Source organism: Sciurus carolinensis, chromosome X, assembly GCF_902686445.1.
Source record: "Sciurus carolinensis chromosome X, mSciCar1.2, whole genome shotgun sequence".
NCBI classification, from domain to species: Eukaryota; Metazoa; Chordata; class Mammalia; order Rodentia; family Sciuridae; genus Sciurus; species Sciurus carolinensis.
This window is the reverse complement of record NC_062232.1, coordinates 65,585,733-65,610,169: the sequence shown is the minus strand read 5'-3', so window position 1 is coordinate 65,610,169 and position 24,437 is coordinate 65,585,733.

Here is a 24,437-nt window from a genome sequence, read left to right as displayed (position 1 = left end):
CTGCTAATACCATTATGGTTAAGAGAGATAATAGTGTTTACTTATTATTCCCCACCTGGTTCTCACTAACACCTTGGGTAGGGGTGGCCTTGGTACCTGTGGGCAGAGGTGAAAGTTCTAACACTGTACTAGGCCATTTCTGACCTGACTGCAGTATGAGGAGAGAGGGGAACATTCATTATGGCTGGGCCAAGTGTATGTTTAGGCTCTCCATGTTGTCTCCACTGACTTGGGGCAGGGGATAATTGATACCTAACATGGGCTTGGGTTTTGGGGTGTGGGGTATCTCAACACAACCTAGCAAGGGTGGAAATCTATACTTTCTACTTACTTGATCTTTGCTTGTTGATGTAAACCTGGAGACTCAAGTTTGTGCTTAGCTGGAGTAGAGCAATTATTGTCCAACATTTTCCTGTTTTTCTATAATACACCTTTCCTTCTTATTTAGCTGGGGAGAACAGCTTTTCTTGGGACATATTCATATGTACCTATTAGCATTTTCAGGTTGCTGGCTCCTTCAGCATTTAGTCTAGGATATGTAAGGCAAAGAAAATTCAGGGACCTCACCACTGTGGTGTTTCTCAGATTTTGAGTGTCCCTACTTGATCTTCCTTCTTCTTTACAAGTTTTGGAATTTCAGTCTGTTTGTTTTTTTGTAAATAATATTCAACATTTTAGTTGTAATTAGAGGACAAAATAGGGGAAATGCATATATTTAATCTTCTTGGAGGTAGAAGTCAAAGTACATATTTTTAAGCCACATGCATGCTTATGTCATATACTGCTTAAATCTTTAAACTGTTTCATAGTTTTTATAATAAATATTGCAGACTGTAATGGAGATAATTGTGTGTATTGTTTGGTCTTACCTATCAATACAAGCTAACTTACAATTTTTAACCATCTTTCTATACTCCAGTGTGGGAAGCCAACCATAACTTGTATGAGTACCAAGGATAGCTGGACCATTAACCAGGAAAATCTGGTCTTAGGAACTCTCAGTTATCAAAACTGTTCGAGATTGCCTGAATTAAGTGGTTATCCTGAGTTAGTTCACTGCCAAAGTTCAAATGCAAAACTCTGGATGTGGGAATGACCCACTAGAGCTGAATGGCTTGCTTAAGTCTACCCCTTAGCCTGTTTTTCATGGAAGAAGCCCCTACTGGTCCCCTTTTGATCTCTCTACTGCTATAAATAAACCAAGCATGGGCTCCTTCCTTTGTTAGAGCCAGATCCTTATGGAAGGCTCAGTAGGTCATGACTCTGCATTTAAGATAATTCTGTCTCCTGTCATTATTTGCGATAAATAAATGTCATAGCCTTTTATTCAGCAGCCAACCTATCCCTTCTACAGGAAACCACTTCTTCGCCCATGCAGGACGTGCGGTGGATACTCTGGTGCTTCTGATTATTTTGTAGTAAATTTAATGTGCCTTATTACCACTTGCTAGACAATATTTATACGTGCTCTTCCTTCCACCTTAATTGCACTATCTCCACCCACTAATCCACCTATCTACCTCCATTACCTTGTTTACTTTTACTCTTCTTTCACTCTCAGATCTACTTTATTGAGAATAATTTTTCTGAGAGCCTCTCCACTCCCATCACCTCCGAGACACACATAGACACAAACACATACACACAATTCTATGACATGTGTCTTGTTAACATTTCTTTAAAGCACACACTTCAGTTCGTAGGTACACATTTATGTGTATAATTAAAAATGAATATCTGGTTCATTAACTACAAAGCACACACAATGAAAAACCTTTGTATTCCTAGTCCTAGCAATATACATATAAATATATATATACGATTAATAGTTAGTAAATGATAAGTAATATATAGTTAATTACATGAAAATAAGTTAATTTTAATGTAGAGCTTGGGAAGAAAAGTCTGCTAATGCAGAGTCTTAGTGTAGGAGACCCAGAATGGAGAAAGAAATATTTCCTTCCTCTTCAAGTGGCTTTCACAATCCACCACTATTATTTGTAAAATAGAAACTGAAAATGAATGTATGGGGTGGGCAACATCATTTTCTGTGTCTAAATTGTCAGGATGCCTTAACTTTCTATATTTTTTTCATCCTTCACACATCTCATCCCTTTATACATATCTGTCCCCTCAACTCCTCATACTCTGCTAGATATGATTCAGATTGATTTGAATTTGGGACAAATATCCATTGGGAAATATTAGGACATTATTTTTTCTAGAACAGTTAGTTCATATTTACAGTTGGTGCCTCTATCTATGACATTGTTTCTAAGCTTTCAGATTAGTCCAATCTGACTTTCAAATAGCTATGTGATTGTTGGCATTTGATGACAAGTTGATGTCAGAAGCAGGATGTATTCATTTTCAAAAAATACCAACATTCTTGAATATAAACACTTATTAACAATGATACTACCTTTATACATATTTCTGAAGGCATTTGTGCCTGTACAATGTACCCAACCAAATTCCTGTCATCCCTTATCATTAATATTGTATCTACCTCAGTGAGAAAAAATATTGAGTAGGTAGATATGTTTAAAGTGAATTAAAAATTCTGTTCTTTGCAGACATATGACCAAAAACCATTTTAAGTCCTCCACAGAAATTCTCATGAGATGACAATAGCAAGAAATGTGGTGAAAATGAAACATTTTTCCCAAACTCTGATGAAAAGCCTAATATTTCTGAATAAATTGGTGATGGTAATTTTTCTTTTTTTGTTTTTCACTTTACAAACATGTATTGGTCGTCCATTACAAGCTAGGCAATGATTCTATTTCCACTTTTTTTTTTCAAACATATTTCCACCATTTTTTAAATTTCATGCAGGTAAGAGGCATTCTACAGACACATCTATGCTAATCATAACACCAAGAGACTTCAGATAAATAAGGTAAGTTGAGCCATCAATCTTTATCCAACCATGCTTGATGAGTCTAGCATTTACTTGCAAAATTAATTTCCTTCTTAGGAAAAGAAGAGAAATTATAATCAACTCAACTCAGACTTCATGAAGTACATGCTAGGATAGTCAATTCATATTTACAGGCTACCTTTGTTTATGTTATTTTTAATTATAAAGGTAGTACAGTTGACATACTAAAATATTTTTCCAAAAATATTCAAGAAAAAAAGATGAATAAGCTGTAAATATTGAATACATTCTTTCTCCCAATCTCAATACTTATGTGTGCATTCTTCCAAACTTTCAGTGTGTACACACAATTATTCTTCTACAGATTTTATGCAAAAATATGAATCCTCTAGAAAGAATAAAGTGAATTCATATGAATTGATACAGGATGATATCAATGTCATAATGGTAGTGAACAAAACCGACTTGCAGAACAGTACAGAAAATATTTGTGTAGATTTTACCATTAAAATTGAGAATCCCCTTCTATTTTGATTTCTATCAGTAGTAGACCTAGGAAAAAGATGAAAACATATTTTAAATTTGATGAAAAAGTAATTCAGAGATCAACAAATCCAAAGATAATTTTAAGTATAAAAGTGAATATTCTCGGTCTTTCAAAAATGTAAACGCCCATCCCTTCACTTCTCACAAAATGTTCAAGTAGCAACAGAAAAACTGGTACCTAAGTATTCACAAAATAAACCTTAGAAGTAGCCCTGGGGCTTTCTTCTGCATGATCAATGACTAGTGACCAAATTAGAAAAGCAATATAGAAAGAAAGCCCATTGTCTTGACAGATTTATATATATAAAACTCTTTGTGTGTATGTGTGTGTTAATAGGAGTCAATAGAGAAATTTCATTTTATTCCTCATGTGAATTGGATAGTGCGTATTATGTTTCTCAAGTAATAAAAGTATTTTCTAAAATTATTGCACAAAATAAATAAGTTATTTATGGACTTCTATTTCCAAAGCATTGTGAACATATGCAGTTTATATTGTGACTAAGATGAATTATGATAAATTGAATTTTGTGCATTCAAAACAAATCAAATCAATCATATAATATTCTAAATATAGTTGATGGAATAATATAAAAGAAACTAGTAATGGCCACTGAACTATACATCAATTGCTCTAAATGTTCATATAATTTTTTATTATCAGTCTGTAATTGTGTAATAATGTTCACCAAGAATTCTCTGATTAAAAAAGCAAAGTAGAAAACATAGCCATTTGTATTTAAGAGTACGGTACACTGTAATTATAAAGAGTATTCGTTCGAAGGTATATTCAGGCATAATGTAAAGTATTTCATAATCAAACTGAAGTTCAAAGCATCTTTACATCCAAAACATCAATATTATTGAAGAGGGTTGTCCAGTATGATAGATTTTATGATACAGCAAATATTCTGCTCCTCCTTTTTTATGAGATAACTGCATATTTTTTTGCTCTACTGATACTGTGTTGGTTGCATGAGTTTCTGTGGTCATTGGAGCATGGAAGTCTGAACAGAAGCTTTAAATGTGTAGTAAAGCTTGGCATCTTGTGTGCCTACCATCTTCTCTGATAATGTTACATCTCAAATAGGGACTAGTTTCATTATCTTGAGTCCTGACATTGAAATAATAATGGGTAAGACCTGAAAACAACGTACAGACTGAATAGAATCACTTTATCTGACCTACAAACTGATTAATGAGAAATAAATAGTAAGTCATTGAAGTTCAGGGATCATTTATTACTGAGCATTGTAACAATGAAAGTTCAAGAGTAATGTCTACTATATAGAATGTCAAATAATTAGGCTCCTAGTTAATACCCATGAAGATTTGAGGAAAGTATAAGTTCACATCTCTGAGTTAGTTGTTGATGGACCTTTATTTTTATTTATATGCAGTGTTGAGAATCAAACACAGTGCCTCAAACATGGGAGGCGGGTGCTCTACCACTGAGCCATGAGCCCAGCTCTGGAAAATCAAGTTTGTCTCACCATTAAGCATGACTCTCTAGTCATGCATATTGTTTGGACTAAATGGCCAGTATCAAGCCACCCCCACTCATTTGTCACAGCATGTTTTAATCATAGCAAAGACTTAAAATTTTTAAAAAATCTGTGATTCAAATTGCAAATATTCCTCTAGAGAAATATATAAGCATCATCCTGATATTTAGACTTCTATAAATATGAAAGTTGCTCTATTATTATAATAATTAAAGGAATTAAGTGGTTTTAGTTCTGATGTATGTTCTAAATCTATAATGAGGAAGTAATTTTTTACAAGTATTAAATTTTTAAATCATTATATTTTTGTAAAATAGTTTATATTTTACATATTTTATATGTATATATTTATATTTTATTTTGTTTTTATATTTTGATATATTTGTAAATTTGTTCTATAGAAAGGGCTACATGACAAATTTTACTCTTGAAATTGGCAATTTTTCTTTAGATTATAAGCAGTTTAAAGTTGTCAGTACTGAAAGTATCTGAGAAAAATATTTCCTGATATATTCAGGAAAGTATCTGAGAAAAAATTTTTAGTGCTGGATTATATTTTAAAAACTGGCCATAAGATGTGATATTTAACCTAATCTAAGAACATTGTCATTTCTTGACTATTCAAAATGATGTTAAAAGTGTTTTCTATATTTGGTATTTTGGGGGGGACATATTGAAATTATGACTATCTTTTTGGGCGATAACTTTGTCATTTTTCAACTGTTCTGTTTATAGAAATATCCAATATTTTTAATTATCTTTATATCTTCCCATGAAGGGAAGATATGGCAAAATGCAAAGCACTTAAAACAACAACATAAAACTCTGTTCTATTTTACTAAGAGATTTTTCTAGAAAAATCAGAGGAGATAAAATCCTTTCTTGAAAAATTTTAAAATAGTGCGTACTTGTCATTAGACTCACACTTAGTGACATGATGAAAAATGCAGACTTATTTTAATTATATAATACATAAAGAACTTATTATATGAAAGGATACACAGAAAACCTACTGTGTTGATTGCTTTGCAGATCTAGATGTTTCCTCAGCATATCCTTCTGCTGGTTTCACGGTAAGTTCCACTGCAGAGCCCAGAACAAGTTCTCCTTCAGGTCTCATAGGAGATCTTCTTGCTAATCCCAGAGCAAGTCCTTGTGTAGGACTCACAACATTTCTCCTTGAAGGACTCACAGTATGTCGTCTTGCAGGTCTCTCAATATATCCTCCTACAGGACTCTTAACATGTCCCCTACCATGTCTCTCAGCATGTACTCTTGAAGGATTCTCAGCATGACCTCTTGCAGGACTCTTTGTCATGGCACGTCCTCTTGTATGTCCCCTTGCATATCTCTCAGCATATCCTCTTGCAGAACTCACAGAACGAACTCTTGAAGGGCTCATAGAATGGTGCCTTGCAGGAATTACTGCACGTCCTGTAACAGGCCTCACAGAAAAATCTCTTGCAGCATTCATAGCACGTCCTCTTGTAGGACTCATGGCATGTTCCCTAGCAGGTCTCTCAGCATGGCCACTCGCAGAACTCATAGAAAGACCCCTTGCAGGACTCATAGCAAATTCCCTTGGAGGTCTTACAGAAAGATGGTTGGTAGGACCCGCAGCACTTCCCTTTTCATTTCTCTTTTCATCATGTTGTTTTGCAAGACTCACAGCACAGCCTGTCGTAGAACTTAGAGCAAGCTTCCTAACAGGGCTCATGATACGTCCCCTTGCACATCTCTCAGCATGGCCTATTGTAGGATTCAAGGAAGGACTCCTTGCAGGACTCACAGATCGACCCCTTGCAAGATGTACAGCAAGTTCCCATGTAGGACTCAAGGTATGTCCCCTATCATGTCTCTCAGAATATTCCATTGCAGGACTTGCAGCATGGCCTCCTTTGGGTTGCATGGGAAGTCCTCTTTCAGATTCCCTAGCAGGTCCCTCCATTATTCCCCAGACAGTTTCTTCAGAAGATCTTCTAGTTGCTTTCCCTATAGGTCCTCCAAAAGATTCCCCCTCAGCACTCAAAGCAACATTGTAGCAGTCAAACAACTGTAAAAAATAAAGAGATAAAAAAAATAGGATTGACTGTAAGAATATTTAAAATCTTAAAGGTAGTAGACACATGTTAAGATATATAAGGGAGTTTCTCAGTAAAGGTCACATTTTAAATTGTTTAAATTATTTGATAATTTGTTTATTTTCAAACTAAATTGGAGAGTACAGAAAAATAACAACTAATTATGCATATCTTGGTTTTCCTGTTAAAAAGAATCATACAATTTTTATTAGCACATTATAATTGTACAAAATTGTGGGTTTACTTTTGCCATATTCATAAATGCATATAACAATTTGTTGTACTTCAGTCCCTAGGACTATCCCCTTCCCCCTCCCTTGCCCCAATCCCTTTCCTCTACTTTATTGGTCTTCTATTTATTTTTCAATTGGTGCATTATAGTTATACATAAGAGTGAATTCATTGTGATAAATTTACACATACACATGACATAGCATGGTCAATTTCATTCCATTGTCCTCTCCTTTCCTATCCCTCCTCCCTCTCAAAATCATACATCTTTTTAAACTGAAAACAGCTATTATGCATTTGGTAGCTGTTCGGACATTAGTTTAAATTTTTGAAATATAAAATTGGACATGTCACAATCTACTTCTCAAGCACTTAAACAACTCAAGTTTTTTTTTAGTAATAATGTGGGTATTTGCTTATATTTGCAAAAGAGAAACTGAAAAAAGTAAATCCAGAAATTAACTGAGGACAGACATTTCCAAGGATGAGTGGTAATGAAGTGTGAGTGATAGGGATGAAACTGATACTGAGTAAATATTTTTATATAATTTTGATTTTTGAAATACACACATAGCTTATACTTTCAGAATTATAATTAAATAAAATATTGAAAAAGAAAACTTCAAAAGTAAATACAGAAACAAGTAAATGTAGTTGTATATCAAATAAAAATATAAAATAGAAATACTAATTGAAGCAATTTTTTGATGACTATATTCAACCTATGCATCCTTGGTTTCATATATATATATATATAAAAAACTGAATAAAAAAATACTGAATTTTACTCAGTAGAACTATTAATATTGGCATTGATTTAATAATTCTTAAACTATTTTATGTTAATTTTAGACTACAATTTTGTGTTGGTAATATTTATTTTGACAATTTTATGATCTAGGTAAAATAGTTGTTAAATGGGGAAACAATGTGGAATGGAAGACATAAAGAAGTGTTCTGTGAAACTAAATTTACATTAGAGTTCAGTATGAACCTATGATTTAAACACAAATACACACACGCACAGTTTCTGGATATATCTACTAAAAGGTGCTTACAAGCAATAATATTATAGTAGCAGTAAGCATATTTATTGACTAAATTTTGATTTCTTAATACCATTCAACATTAAAAGAAGCCAAGATCAGTTGAAGCAATGATTGATTACAATTCTGTAACAGAAAAAGAACAAGGCAATCCTAGGACAGCTTACTATATTCAAAAACAAAAGTTGAATGACTATTGGGACCTATCAAAAAGGTGTATGAACTTGTTTGAAGAGGCATCCATTATTTAAATTTGGAATAATTAAAATGCCAAAGTGTGATGTAATTAACTTTAACACATTTAGTAAATTAAGAATCCGTGAATCTTCTATCATACTCGAAATGTGTTGAGAAAAAGGGAAATCTTTCCCTTATAGAAAATTTCTAGTTGCAAATGAAAGTTTAAAGAGAAATAAAATTTGCAATTCCCATTGTAATATAGATTCAGTTAAGGATAATCACTAGATGCCAAAAGAAATGGGTGAAAGGTTGCTGTGAACTGGGATATTTATATCAAAATGATTATCCATCTATTACTAATTTAAAAAGAAAATTACTTTTACAATGGAGAGCACAGTGTATAAATTATAGCTACGGTAATCAAACCAACAACAGAACAAGTTGATGTGATGTGCTTCCTGACTGTGATGCCATGGGGAATACACATTACCATCTATATAGTATTCATGCTAAAAATATTTAACCTGAATCCATTCATTATGCAATCCCAGATTGTTGGATATTTTACAACCAAATGGCCTGAATTCTTAGAAAAGATCAGAGAGATTGTTCCATATTAAAGGAGACTAAAGGGACATGACAAGCAACTATTCCTTTACTGGATTGTATATTAAACAAAAATTCCTACAGAGGAACAAGTGATAAGTTGAAAATTAATCATATATTTGATAATTGTATAACTATTACTTTTCTTAGGAGGAATAACAGTATTGGCTCTGTGTAGAAGAATGCCCAACACTTTGGAAGATGCTGAAGTATTTCAGCATGATGTCTGCAACTTACTTTCAAAAAAGATTCACAAAAAAATAAAAATAAGGTATGGAGGGGGAAGAAGGACAAAGGGAAGGAAAAGAAAGGGGTAAGGAAAGAGGCAGAGACAATGTAATTTAAAAAAAGTATACAATCACAACTTCCCATCATAGTCCTTCTAACAAGAGAAAGGACGGTTTGGACAATGTTTACCCAGTTATATGGGATCAGATAAAAATACTGAAGGAGCTGGAGATTTAGCTCAGTGATAGAGTGTTTGCCTGAATCTATTCATTAGATAATACCAGACTGTTGGACATTTTTACAAGTCAAATGGCTTTGATTCTTCAAAAAGGTCAATATCATGAAAGTCTCCATATTAATGGAGACTAAAAAGACAAGACAATACCTAGTACTGCAAAAACAAACAAACAAAAAACCAAACAAATAATATAAAGCTATAGTTGAAGTATTTAGAGACTAGACCTAAATTAAATGGTGCTTTACAGATTTATAGAATCTAATACTTTTGTATGTGTGTGTATTTTTATAAATTTTGGTGATATATATTGCTGCAGGAATAAGAAAGTCATTTGGAGCATCAGAATTAGCTTAAGGAGAGGGAATTTTCATACTTTTTAAAATCTTTCTGCAAGTCTGATTTTAGTTGAGGAAAAACATCCATATATAAAAAGAGCAAGCCTAAATTATTAATTGTATTTTTTAGTTCTATAGCTTCTTTATTTAGTTTTGGTTTGGAGGATATATCCAGTGGTGAGATAGGTGTGTTAAATTTCCCCAGTATTATTATGTTGTGGTCTATTTGCTTTTTAAAATTGAGAAGGATTTGTTTGATGTATGTAGATGCTCCATTGTTTGGGGCATAAGTATTTATGATTGTTATGTCTTTTTGATGTATAATTCCCTTAAATAGTATGAAATGTTCTTCTTTTTCCTTTTGATTAACTTTGACTTGAAATCCACTTTATCTGATATGAGGATAGAAACCTCTACTTGTTTATGAGATCCATAAGACCGATATGTTTTTTCTCATCTTTTTACCTTCAATCTGTGGATGTCATTGCCTATGAGGTGAGTCTCTTGGATACAGACACTGTTGGGTCTTATTTCTTAATCCACTCTGCCAGTCTGTGTCTTTTGATTGATGAGTTTAGGCTAACAACATTCAATGTTATTATTGAGATATGATTTTTATTCCTTATCATTTTTATTTATTTATCATTTTTAATTTGAATTAGTTTCTCATTTGATTGACAATTCTTCCAGTGTTTTTACTCCCTTTGCTGGTTTTCATTTTTATTTTTAATTTCTTCTTCATGAAATATCTTATTGAGTATATAGTGTAAACTTTCTAGTTGTAAATTCTTTTAACTTTTGTTTATCATGAGTTTTATTTCATCATCAATCCTGAAGCTTATTTTGCTGGGTATAGTATTCTTGGCTGGCATTCATTTTTTTTTCAGAGCTGGTATCAAATTAAAAAGCTTCTTAACAGGAAAGGAAACAATCAAGAACATGAAAAGAGAGCCTATAAATATCTTTGCCTCCTGCATCTCAGATAGAGCATTAATCTCCAGTATATATCAAAAACTCAAAAAATTTAACACCAAAAAACTCCACAAACAAATAACCCAATCAATAAATGGGCAAAAGAACTGAACAGACATTTCACAGAAGAAGAAATATAAGTGGTCAACAAACATATAAAAAAATGTTCAACATCACTAGCAATTAGAGAAATGCAAATTAAAACTACACTGGGATTTCATCTCACCCATGTCAGAACTGCAATTATCAAGAATACAAGTAATTATCAAGTCAAGGATGTGGGGGAAGAGTTAAACTCATACGTTACTGGTGGGACTGTAAATTGGTGCAACCACTATGGAAAGCAGTATAGAAATTCCTTAGAAAACTTGGAATGGAAACACCATTTGACCCAGTTATCCCACTTCTTGGCATATACACAAAAGATATAAAATCAGCATATTATAGTGGCCGCATCAATATTCATAGCAGCCCAATTCACAATAGTTAAGCTATGGAACGAACACAGATGCCCTTTAACAGATGAATGTGGTTTAAATACACAATGGAATATTACTTAGCTACAAAGAAGAATGAAATTATGACATTTGTCAGTAAATAGATGTAACTGGAGGCTACCATGCTAAGTGAAATAGGCCAATTCCAAAAAACTAAAGGCCTAATGTTCTCTGATATGTGGACACGGACTTATAATAGATGGGGGTGGGAGAAATGAAGTGTGGAGGTTCACCAGATGGGATGAGGGGGAATGGGGAAGGGAGAGAGATAGAAATGGGAAAGAAAGTAAAACAAATCTGACATAACTTTCCTATGTTCATATATGAATGCACAACCAGTCTAACTCCACATCATGCACAACCACAAGAATGGGAATTTATACTCCATGTATGTATATATCAAACTGCACTCTGTTGTCATATATGACTAAAAGAACAAATTAAAAAATTTGAAAAAATTAAAAGAGTAGGCAAGAACATTGGCAAAGAGAAAAAATATGCTCCTTTCATTGATATTTTAATAAGATCTACTTATTTAATTTAAAAAATTAAATTATTTAATTTAAAAAATTAAATTTTTTAAAATAAATTAGTTGTAAATTTAAATATCCATATCTGTCAATAACTTCAAAACACAATATCTAGAGATCCAAGATGGCGGACTAGAGGGAGGCTGTGTTCCTTGTCACTCTGTAACTAGTTTCAAGCAGAGGATATCTGTTTCTTGGTGAGGCAGTTTTTGCTGCTGATGGATCCCCTGCTGTTTACCCCATTTGTCTACTGTGATCACCTGCAGTCTGCCAGCATATTGATGCCATTTTTGAGTGCAGATTGCTCACTGTCAGGCGCCTATCATCTGCCATTTGCCTGCCTCTTGCCTGCCCATCACCTGCCTTACACCTATCCATCACCCACCACCCGAGGTTAACCTCCCGATCGTCTGAGAGCAGTCAGCAAACTGATCGCCGACTGCCAGTGGAGCGCCAGCTGCCTGCTGTTGCCTGGAAGTTCACTGTTACAGTACCTGCAAGTTTGATTACATGTGGATGCCATCATTTAGAGACAACAGCCAGGCCCCATAGGACCCCTGGACAGACTGACTTGAGCCCCGTATCCAGGATACCTCAGCCCGACCAATCACTCCCTGCTTCTGGGGCCCTCACATGGACTGACTGCTCCCTGCCGCCAGGACCCCCAGACCAAGTGACTATGACCTATCACCGGGACCCCAGACCGACTGATTGCACCTGGCCTCTAGGATCCCGCAACTACATCAAACACACTCGACCTCCAGGACCCCTGCCTGACCAACCGCACCCTGCTTCCAGGACCTCCTGCTGACTATGTCCACAGCCCGAGCTGCAGCTTCCTATTTGCCAACACATTTGGAAGCCAGAGTGGCCTTCTTGGATAATCCTGGAAGCTGTATCTCCCATCCTTAGGTGGGGCAAATCGCATCCTGAGATGCCTGCTGGAGACTTGAAGTTCATTGTCAGGTATCTCTCATGCATCAGGCTACTGAACACTGGGAGGTTTGAATAGTATATGACTGTTCTAGTGTAGATTTTCCTTTTTCTCCTCATTGAAAAATTTTAACTTTTTATTTCTTTACTTTTCTTGCTCTCTTTTCCTTTTGTTTACCTGTTCCCTCAGAGTCTCTTTCTCCCTTTTTGCATGCTAACAACCAATTTCTTTTTATTATACTCTCACCCTTTCTATTATCTAGAACTTCTGTATATTCTTTTCTTATCCCATTAACAGCTACATCCTACATCCCTCTGCATCCTCTTTGTCCTCCATTAGAAACTGCAGACCTTATTGCAAATCTGTTTGTTGTACTGAAGATAATAATTGAACTCATTCTGTTTATTATGACAATATTGTTAATGTCCTCATAGGAGCTATTTGGTCTAGGATTGCATACTCTCTGAATTGGGCACTGCTAATATTGATCTCCCCCTTGAAGAAAAGGTTTAGGAAACCTATAGGGCCACTATAAGCCTATGGGGGGAATCTGCAATACCCCAGATCTGCACTGCTAGAGGGAAAGATACATGAACAACATGAAAAAACAAGGGAAGAAAATGATCCAAACAAATCTAGATTCCATATTAATAGAATCCAAATACAGTGTGGTAGAAGAAATGTCAGAAAAGGACTTTGGATTATACATGATTAAGATGATTTGTGAAGCAAAGGATGAGATAATAGAGCAAATGCAGGCAATGAATGATAATACCAATAAGCAGTTGAAAGAGCAACTGCAGGAAGCAAAAGATCATTTCAGCAAAGAGATAGAGATTCTCAAAAAAACCAAAAAAAAAAAAAAAAAAAAAGAAATGGAAATCCTTGAAATGAAGGAAACAATAAGCCAAATAAAAAATTCAATGGAAAGCATCACCAAAAGACTAGACCATTTGGAAGACAGAACCTCAGACAATGAAGACAAAATATTTAATCTTGAAAATAAAGTTACCCAAACAGAGAAGATGGTAAGAAATCATGAACAGAATCTCCAAGAACTATGGGACATCATGAAAAGACCAAATTTAAGAATTATTGGGATTGAGGAAGGCACAGAGATACAAACCAAAGGAATGAACAACCTATTCAATGAAATAATATCAGAAAATTCTTACAGGTCAATGAGAATGACAGTACAACATATCAAAATCTCTGGGACACTATGAAAGCAGTACTAAGAGGAAAATTCATTGCATGGAGCGTATTCAAAAAAAGAATGAAAAGTCAACAACTAAATGTCCTAACATTACAGCTCAAAGCCCAAGAAAAAGAAGAACAGAATAACAGCAAAAGTCATAGAAGACAGGAAATAATTAAAATCAGAGCTGAAATCAATTAAATTGAAACAAAAGAAACAATTCAAAAAATTGACAAAGCAAAGTTGCTTCTTTGAAAAAGTAAACAAAATAGACAAACCCTTAGCCACACTAACAAAGAGGAGAGAGAAAACTCAAATTACTAAAATTCGTGATGAAAAAGGAAATATCATGACAGACACCACTGAAATACATAACATAATGAGAAGCTACTTTGAAAATCTGTATTCCAACAAAATAGAAACTACTGAAGACATTGACAAATTTCTAGAGACATATGATCCTCCCAAAATGAACCAGGAAGACATACACAATTTAAACAGATCAATATCAAGCAATGAAATAGAATAAGCCATTAAAAACCTACCATCCAAGAAAAGCCCAGGACCAGACAGATTCTCAGCTGAGTTCTACAAGACCTTCAAAGAAGAACCCATTCCAATACTCCTCAAAGTATTCCACAAAATTCCAAACGCATTCTATGAAGCTAATATCACCCTCATACACAAGCCAGGCAAAGATACATCAAGAAAAGAAAATTTTAGACCAATATCCTTGATGAATATAGATGCAGAGATCCTTAACAAAATACTGGCAAACCATATCCAAAAATATATTAAGAAAATTGTGCACCATGATCAAGTGGGGTTCATCCCTGGAATGCAAGGATGGTTTAACATCCATAAATCAATAAACGTAATCCATCATGTCAATAGACTTAAGGATAAGAATCATAGTTATTTCTATTGATGCAGAAAAAGCATTCGACAAACTCCAACACCCTTTCATGCTCAAAACACTAGTAAAAATAGTGATAGTAGGAATGTACCTGAAAATTATAAAGGCTATTTATGCTAAGCGTATGGCCAACAGCATTCTTAATGGAGAAAAACTGAAAGCATTCCCTTTAAAAACGGGAACAAGTCAGGGATGTCCTCTTTCACCACTTCTATTCAACATTGTCCTCAAAATACTAGCCAGAGCAATTAGACAGACTAAAGAAATTAAAGGGATACGAATAGGAAAAGAGGAACTTAAGCTGTCACTATTTGCTGATGACATGATTCTATATTTACAGTATCCAAAAAACTCCTCCAGAAAACTTCTAGACCTCATCAATGAATTCAGCAAAATAGCAAGCTATAAAATCAACACACATAAATCTAAAGCATTTTTATACACAAGCGATAGAACATCTGAAATTGAAATGAGGAAAACAACTCCATTTGCAATAGCCTCAAAAAAAAAAAAATAAAATACTTGGGAATCAATCTAACCAAAGAGGTAAAAGATCTCTACAATGAAAGCTTAAAAACATTGAAGAAAGAAATTGAGGTAGACCTTAGAAGATGGAAAGATCTCCCATGTTCTTGGATAGGCAGAATTAATATTGTCAAAATGGCCATATTACCAAAAGTGCTACACAGATTCAATGCAATTCCAATTAAAATCCCAATGACGTAATTTAAAAATAAATTAAAAAAAAAGAATCAGATAATGTGTGGTACTAGTCTCTGTTGAAATAACCAACTTTGCTACTGTAGTGTGTGAACTACCATAGATAATACAGTCAAGGCTGTGCTCCAATGGCTGTAGTAGGCTGACTCCTGCTTTAAACCATCAGTAAGGGCTTGGTTGCAGCTCAGTGGTAGAGCACTTGCCTAGCACATATGAAGCACTGGGTTTGATCCTCAGCACTACATAAAAATAAACAAATGAAATAAAAAAACCCCACAATATCTGAGTAGAAGGCTTTTATGTGGTTTTTTAATATGCAAATGTCACATTAGCCATGTAGAGAGAATACTTCATTGTGGTTTAAATTGCCTGATTTGAAAATATGACCACTGTTACTTAGTCATACTGTAATTAACATAATACCTGGTTAACTATGGAGGTAATAGATTTCTTTACATGTCTTTAAGTGCTTGAGATACAATTAGTTTTATAATTTTTAATGTACCATAACCAGATGTCTTATGAAAGAAGCAGAAAATTATTTCAAGAGTCACAACGTAGAAGAAGAAAAATAAATATTCTTAATTTTCACAGATATTAGTTTTTTTTATCAATTAATATTAGCCAACAAAACCCCATGAAAACCTGTTTTAATACTATCAACATGGGATATTGTACAGAGTAAGTTAGAAGATGAAGAGAATACATGCAACATGGTGTATTAATGGAGAGAGTAAATCACAATGAAGAATGTCATGTCACCTGATCAGCTAGAGGACAGCAAAATGATATTGAGTGCACACATATGGAGTTTGAATGAAGTATCTAAACAGAAAAGAGTAATGTGAAGTGGGAGACACAAGGGAGGTAATAGTACCAAACATAAAATTTATTTCATCTTCATTTCTGAAGGATATTTTTTGGTAGTGGTAGTGATTGAACTCAGGGCTTCACACATGCTAGACAAAGACTTTACCACTGAGCTACATCCCCTGGTCCTAGGTCCTGAAGGATGTTTTACTATTTAATTCTAGTTAGTATGTTTTTTCTTTCAATATATTAAAGACATTAATACAATATCTTTTGGCGTCCATTTTTTCTGATGAGAAGTCAATGATAAATCTTTTTCTAATACCCTTCTATGTAATAGGTTAGCAAACTCTGAACTATGATCCCCTTTTTATATGCCCTAAGAACATTTTTTATATTTTAGAAGAGTTATTTGGAAAGCAAGGAATATGTCACAGAGGAAAACCATGGGTCTGAAATATTCACCAATACTTGCTGAACATAATGCATTTTCTGTTTCTGATGTTTTTTAAATTTTTCTTTTTGATTTTCATCAATTTACTAAGGTGTATGCATATGTTGTTTTCTTTATATTATCTTATTTGAGATTTTACAGATTTCCTGAATTGTGTAAATTCATGTCTTTCATCAAATTTGATAATTTTTGGTTTATTTTTAAAGCTCTTTTTTTTTTGCTCCAGTACCATTCTTTTTCTATTGCAACTCCAGTTACACATATTTCATATCATTTTATATTGTGCCCAATATTTAGATCTCTGAAACTCTGTTCATTTTTTTCCTCTGATTACTTTTTCCTCCAATCTTCTAGTTGGATAATTAAAAAAAAATCTTCTCAGGTCCATTTCCAATCTTGTCAGCCATTTCCAATCTGCTTTTATGATCCCAATGAATCTTTTATGACAGTTATTTTACTTTTTGTTGGTAGTGAGGATTGAACTCAGGGGCAATTTACCAATGAATATCATCTCCAGCCTTTTTAATTTATTATTTGTTTATTTATTTATTTATTTTTTAGTCAGGGTCTTACTAAGTTGCTAAGGCTGACCTCAAACTTGTGATCCTCCTGCCTCATCTTCACGAATCACTATTTTACTCTTTAAATCCTATAATTTTTACTGGGTCTATTTTAGTAGTTTTCATTTGTTTGTTGATATTTATTATCCATTCACATATTTTCCTTTAATTATTTCTTTGCTGAGTAGGGTAAACTTCAGATAGTTTTACTTTGCCCAACTATCAAACATAAATTAGTGAGAGGCCCCAAACCCAACCAGAACATGAGACTCCCTTTCTGCATATCTTCTTTTTCATATGCTCCTGCAGAGCCAGAAATTCCTGTCAGTTCATGTGCCATAAATTGCAATCTCTGGCATCTCAATTCCTTGTAATCTTTGTGCACTATATGACTTACACTTCTCTATACTCCTGTACAGAAATTGTTCCCAGATAGAGAGCTAGATGATAAGATCATGGGTTCATCCTGTGTTTCCCTTCTCTCTGGAATCATGGCCATGCATTACCTGTGTTACTCACTGATGAAAAACATATACTTAATTCGTGTTGTTCTGCTATTAATTGTCTACTGTGGGAGTGTAAGTCTGGTACCAACTACTCCAAAATGATTAGAAGCAGAAACCCCTCAATTATTAACTTTGTACTTACAATTTTTTAAGAGCAAACCCTAATTTTCCTTTAAATGTTTGTGAGGTAAAGAAAGGAAAATGAAGTATAGAGATTTGATAATATATAAACTGCATGGAGTGGTTGCTATGGGCCTGTTAATATTCTAAGTGCCCTATAGATATTAATTTATTTGATTCTCATGGTATCTCCATGAAGTAGACACTATTATTATCCTCATTTTACAGAAAAGAATATAAGGACAAAAAAGTGAAAAGTAACTTGGTTAAGGTCATAAGCTATAATTAAGCTGATATTGAAATCCCACCAGTCTAATTCCAGAGTTTGTATTATTAACCAAAATTATAGAGTGATTTTCATAAAGCAAGAAGTGAAAATAGTCACTCTAAGTTGAGGTGCATATTCCATTCTTACTTTCATTTAAAAAAAGATTATGGATTTGATAAAGACTGATGTGTTTAGAGGTGATTTTTTCACATACTTGTATGCAGACAACATTGCTGTGAATTACTAGGCACTCTAATTTTTACAAATGCCATGTAAGTATTTCCATATTTCTAATCATGATTAACTACTTTGCCTATTGCTGTCAGGACTAATCAAATATTTAACATTCTTTTGTACAGTCAATAGATAGGGATATATTAAGATTCAAATGCTCAAGGAAACAATCAACAATGTGTATAGAGTTTCTACAGATTGGGAGTAAATTTTCACCACCAGTTCCTCAGATAAGGCATTAATTTCCAGGATATACAAAGAACTCAAAAAGTTTAACACCAGAAAAATGAATAACCAAGTAAATAAATGGGCAAAGGAATTGAACAAACATGTCACAGAAGAAGAAATATGAATGGTCAAAAAGTATGAAAAAATGCTCAAAATACTTAGCAATTACAGAAATGCAAATTAAAACTGCACTGAAAATCCATATCACTCATTTGAGAATGGCAGTTATAAAGGATACAAATAACAATATATGCTGATGAAGATGTAGGGAGAAAGGTACTCTTGTACATTGTTTACATTGTTGGTGGAACTGGGAATTGGTGCAACCACTATAGAAAGCAGTATGGCGATTCCTTAGAAAATTTGGAATGGAACCACCATTTGACCCAGTTATCCTACTGCTTGGTTTATACCCAAAGGACTTAAAAATAGCATACTACAGTGATGCAGTCACATCCATGTTTATAGCAGCTCAATTCACAATAGCCAAGCTATGGAAACAAACAAGTTGCCCTTCAACAGATGAATGAATAAAGAACTTATGGCATATATACACAATGGAATATTATTCATAAAGAAGAATGAAATTTTGGTGTTTGCTGGTATATGGATGGAACTGGAAAATATCATGTTAAGTGATATAAGCCAATCCCCAGAATTAAAGGTCAAATGTTCTATCTGATTTATAGATGCTAACCCAAAACAATGGAGGTTGGGGAGGTGAATAATAGAAATACATTGGAGTAGACAAAGGGAAATGAAGGGAAGGGAGAAGGGGAGGGGAATAAGAAAGATAGTAGAATTAATTGGATATAACTTTCCTAGTCTTATATTTGTATACACGACCAGGGTAACTGCATCATGTATGACCACAAGAGTGGGAACCTAAGTAGAATAAGTCATACTCTATGTGTGTATTCTGCCAAAATACATTCTGCTGTCATGTACAACTAAAAATTTAAAAATATTAAATATAAGTCAGTTTAGAAATGTAGCTCAGTGCTAAAGCACTTGCCTAGCATATATGAAGCCCTGAGTTCCATCTCCAGTACTACAAAAAAAAAAAAGAAAGAAAAATGTATCATATATACATATATTATTACTTTATACCAAATAATATCATTTTGGATTACTAATGAAAATAGAAAAGATTCATGGATATGAAAAAATTCAAATGCTCTTGGGATATAATCAGGATATCAATGTTGAAGTCAGAATACCCGAGTAGACATCAGTTGTAAATGAATACCATTTTAACTTGTTTTATCAATAAGTACTCATCAATGTACCTCAATGGGTAATATTACTTTTATGATAAATTATTAGAATTTTAATCATATGATTCAATCACATCGTGCATTATATTTTTTAAACTCAAATAATGCAATATGGTGTAAATAAGCCAAAAGAAAAAAAAAAGTCCATTTTCATAGTATAATATAAAAATATAAAATATTTGAAATGTAATTAATGACTCTTATTAAAGCACGGATAAAGGAAATTATTCAGGAAGTTGGTATAACTCTTCCTAATGGCTAGACATATGTTTTAATGGAAATTTCAAGTCCTGAAGTCACATTTCATAATTGAATCCATTAATCCCTACTGGGTTTAAATAAAGCTATTGAAACTGAACAGTGAAAATTATTAAAATAAAAGTAAGAAAGGGCAAATATTTTATAATACTTAAAAAAATTCTCCAAGAACTGATTGCTTCCTATTAAGCCCTATAACTGGAGTTAGGTTATAGTGATCTTAAACCTGTTTTGTAATCATTATTCATTTACTGAAATTGAAAATGTTTCATGTTTATTTTACTCCATTTGTTGAGTTCTGTCATGTTTGATGGGTTATCTTGTTGAGCAAAGGAAATGTAATAACACTTTTCTTATATGATAGTGGAAGAGATGTACAAAACCTTAATCAATTTTTATTACCTACCATTTGATGTGATCACATTACTAAGAGCTATGTGGAAAAGGAGTACCTATAATGTTGGTCTATACACAAAAGACTTAAAATCAGCATACTACAGTGATGCAACCGCATCAATGTTTATAGCAGCTCAATTCACAATGGCTAAACTATGGAACCAACCTAGATGCCCTTCAATTGACGAATGGATAAAGAAACTGTGATATATATATATACACAATGGAATATTATTCAGCCTTACAGGAGAATAAAATTATGGCATTTACAGGTAAATGGATGGAGTTGGAGAATATCGTAGTAAGTGAAATAAGTCAATTCCCCAAACACAAAGGGCAAATATTTTCTCTGATATGTGGATGCTGATCCATAATGGGGATGGGCAAAGGAAGAAAGGAGGAACTTTGGATTGGGCAGAGGGAAGTGAGGGGAGGGCAGGGGGCAGTGGAGTGGGAAAGATGGTGGGATCAGGTTGACATCATTACCCAAGGTACTTATATGATCACAGAAATGATATGACTCTACATCATGTATAACCAGAGAAATGAAAAGTTGTGCTCCATTCTTGCACAATGAAATAAAATGCATTCTGCTGTCATGTATAACTAATTAGAACAAATGAAAAAAGAAAATGTGGTATATAAACACAATGGATTATTTCTCAGACATATAGGAAAATGAAATTATGGCATTTGCCAGTAAATGAATGGAACTGGAGACTAGCATGCTAAGTGAAATGTCAATTCCCCCCAAAAAACAAAGAACAAATGTTCTGTCTGCTATGCAGATGCTAACACACAAAAGGGGGGGCTGGAATAGAAGTTTGTTGAATTAGACAAATGGGAATGATGGGAAGAGAGGAGGACAGGAATAGGAAAGACAGTAGAATGAATTGAATATAACTTTTCTATGTTCACATGTAAACACATGACCAGTGTAACTCCACTTCATGTACAATCACAAGAAATGAAATTTATTTTCCATGTATGTATAATATGTCAAAATATACTCTAGGGTTATGTATGTCTAAAAAGAACAAACAAAAAATACAAACAACAAAAAAGTAAAACAGTGTAGGTAAAAACCTCATGATACTGGTTTAGGCAATAGTTTCATGGATATATCATCAAAAGCATTAGCAGGAAAAGCAAAATTAGACAAATGGGACTACATGAAAATATAAAGTTTCTGCAGGGCAAATTAATAATCAAAAGTGTGAAAAGACAACCTACAGAATGAGAGAAAATATCTGTCCTTGGAAATGGGATTAACTCCAAAATACATATGGAACACCTACAATTCCAAAACAACAAAATCCCTAATAACTACATTTTGAAATGGGCTAAATAATTGAATACATATTTCTCCAAAGAAGACATACAAATGATCAACCGGTGTATAAAAATGTGCCCAACATCACTAATTATCAAGATAGTACAAATCAAAACCACAGTGAGATTTCACCTCACATCTGTGGGGATAGTTATTATCAAAGAAGGGGGAATGGAGAAGGGTAAGGGGGAGAAAAGAGAGAGATACAAAAGAAAAAAGGAAGGAAGGGAGGGAGGGAGGAAGGGGGAAAGACAAGAACTGGTAAGGATGTAGAGAAATTGAAACCCTTGCATACAGTTGTGAGGAGTGCAAAGTAAAAGAGCCACTATGGAAAACATTATGGAGGTTCCTCAAAAAAATTAAAATTGAACCTGTCACATGATCCAGTTATCTTACTTCTGGGGTTTTATCCCCACCAAAATACTAGTATATTATGTTTGTTGCCAAAGACAATGGGAGATTACTAGAGCAGTGAGTTTATCCCAGTGATATCTCTGAATTTTTCTGCCTGCTAAAATCTGAGATCTTCCTCTTCCCTTCAAGTGTAGGTGTTATTATGAGGACTAAGCCAAATTCACACCACCACAGACTTTTATCCTCTAATTGTAGGGTCCAATTATACCTCTGGAAAACTAAATAAGAAATGTATTATTACATATATTATTGTTCAGATTATGTTTAATTCTAAAAATAAAGTTTTATGCTTTAATGGAAAAAATGAATAAATTATGCCCTAATAAAACTGATTTTAAAAGAAAAAAAATGAGGAATAGGACAGTCTTGAAAAAGTGGAAGGTAACTATTAGGAGGTACCAGCCCCATATGACAGTGGAAAGCAGAAGTTTATGTTCATACCTGTGGTCAGGAATTAAAATGATTACATGAAATTATTCTGAATGGGTTAGAAGTCCAAATTTTTTATTTTATTCAATAAATATCTTTTTATCTTTATTTTTTTAAGTTGTAGACGGACACAATACCTTTATTTTACTTATTTATTTTTATGTGGTGCTGAGGATTGAACATGTGCCTCACATGTGCTAGGCAGGCACTCTACCACTTAGCTACAACTGTGGCTGTAAATAAATATCTGAATTAAATTCAATGGATCATAGAAAGTGCTAGAAGGGGTCTCGAAAAAATTAATTTTATAAAACCTTCATTTTACAGATGAAGAAAAATAAGAAACACTGCGGTAAATTAATGAGTTCAAGATTTGAAATCTATTCACTGGCAATGAAAAGACAAAAACTAGAGTCTTGACTTTCAGTCAAGTGCTCATTACACTGTGCCTCCCTATATTTTGCATTCATGTACCTAAAAAAATGTCATATCAGGGTTATTTAAGAACTACTATACTGGTTTTGTAAGAAGGAATTTAAATCAGATTTTTAAATCTAATTGTTTTTGAAAGCACATAATTTGTAACCAACAGTTTCAAACTTGGAGAGTTGCTTTCAAGTATGTTCTTCACCATGGAATATTATTTCAATATGAATTCACTTAGAAGAATCACCCTTTTTGAATAAATCCAAGATAACTTTCAGCTTAATCCATTTCTGAATTATCATAAATAACTAATTATTTATCATTTTAAATTATCATAAATCTATGGCATTTTAAATCATGTGAAGTGATGGAAAATATGTTCTTAGTATTCCTGTACTTTATATCAATTTATTTTAAATTAAAATTCATGCATCTTTTAGAGCTGCATGTATTGAAATTCATTTTAAAACTAAAACAATACAATATGTGTATAAAACATAATTTAAAAAACACACACATTTATGCACAGACACACAAAGGTACACACATTTGCCAGAGTTTAAGGGTTTGCCAATTTCACTCTTGGTTTTGTATATGAATATATGTATACACATATACATATATAGTTATATATATATATCACTATTACTTTATGTCTGTCACAATCTGAATCTCTATGCTGATAGTCTATCTTGACATAATATAACCATTTGCCATATAAAATATTTTCACAAGTGATTTGTTTTACCACTGAATGAGCAAAGAACCATTCTTCTTAATTATTTCCAACATAATATCAATAATATCAGAAGAGAAACAACTGCCTCTTCAGGCTCTAGAATGAAAATGTGAACATAATGCCTGTTTTCTGTTGCAGTGGCCATATTGCCAAACCACAATGAACACTAACAATAACTTGAATGTGATCACATTGACACTTTTTTGTTTACCATTCCTGTATTAAAGTCTCAGGAATATTTTTATTTATAAAATATTACGCCTTAATCTGAGGAAAGCACAGCTATCAAAGAGAATTGTTCATATTTTAAAAAATAATTTTGTGGAAAACAGTGATTT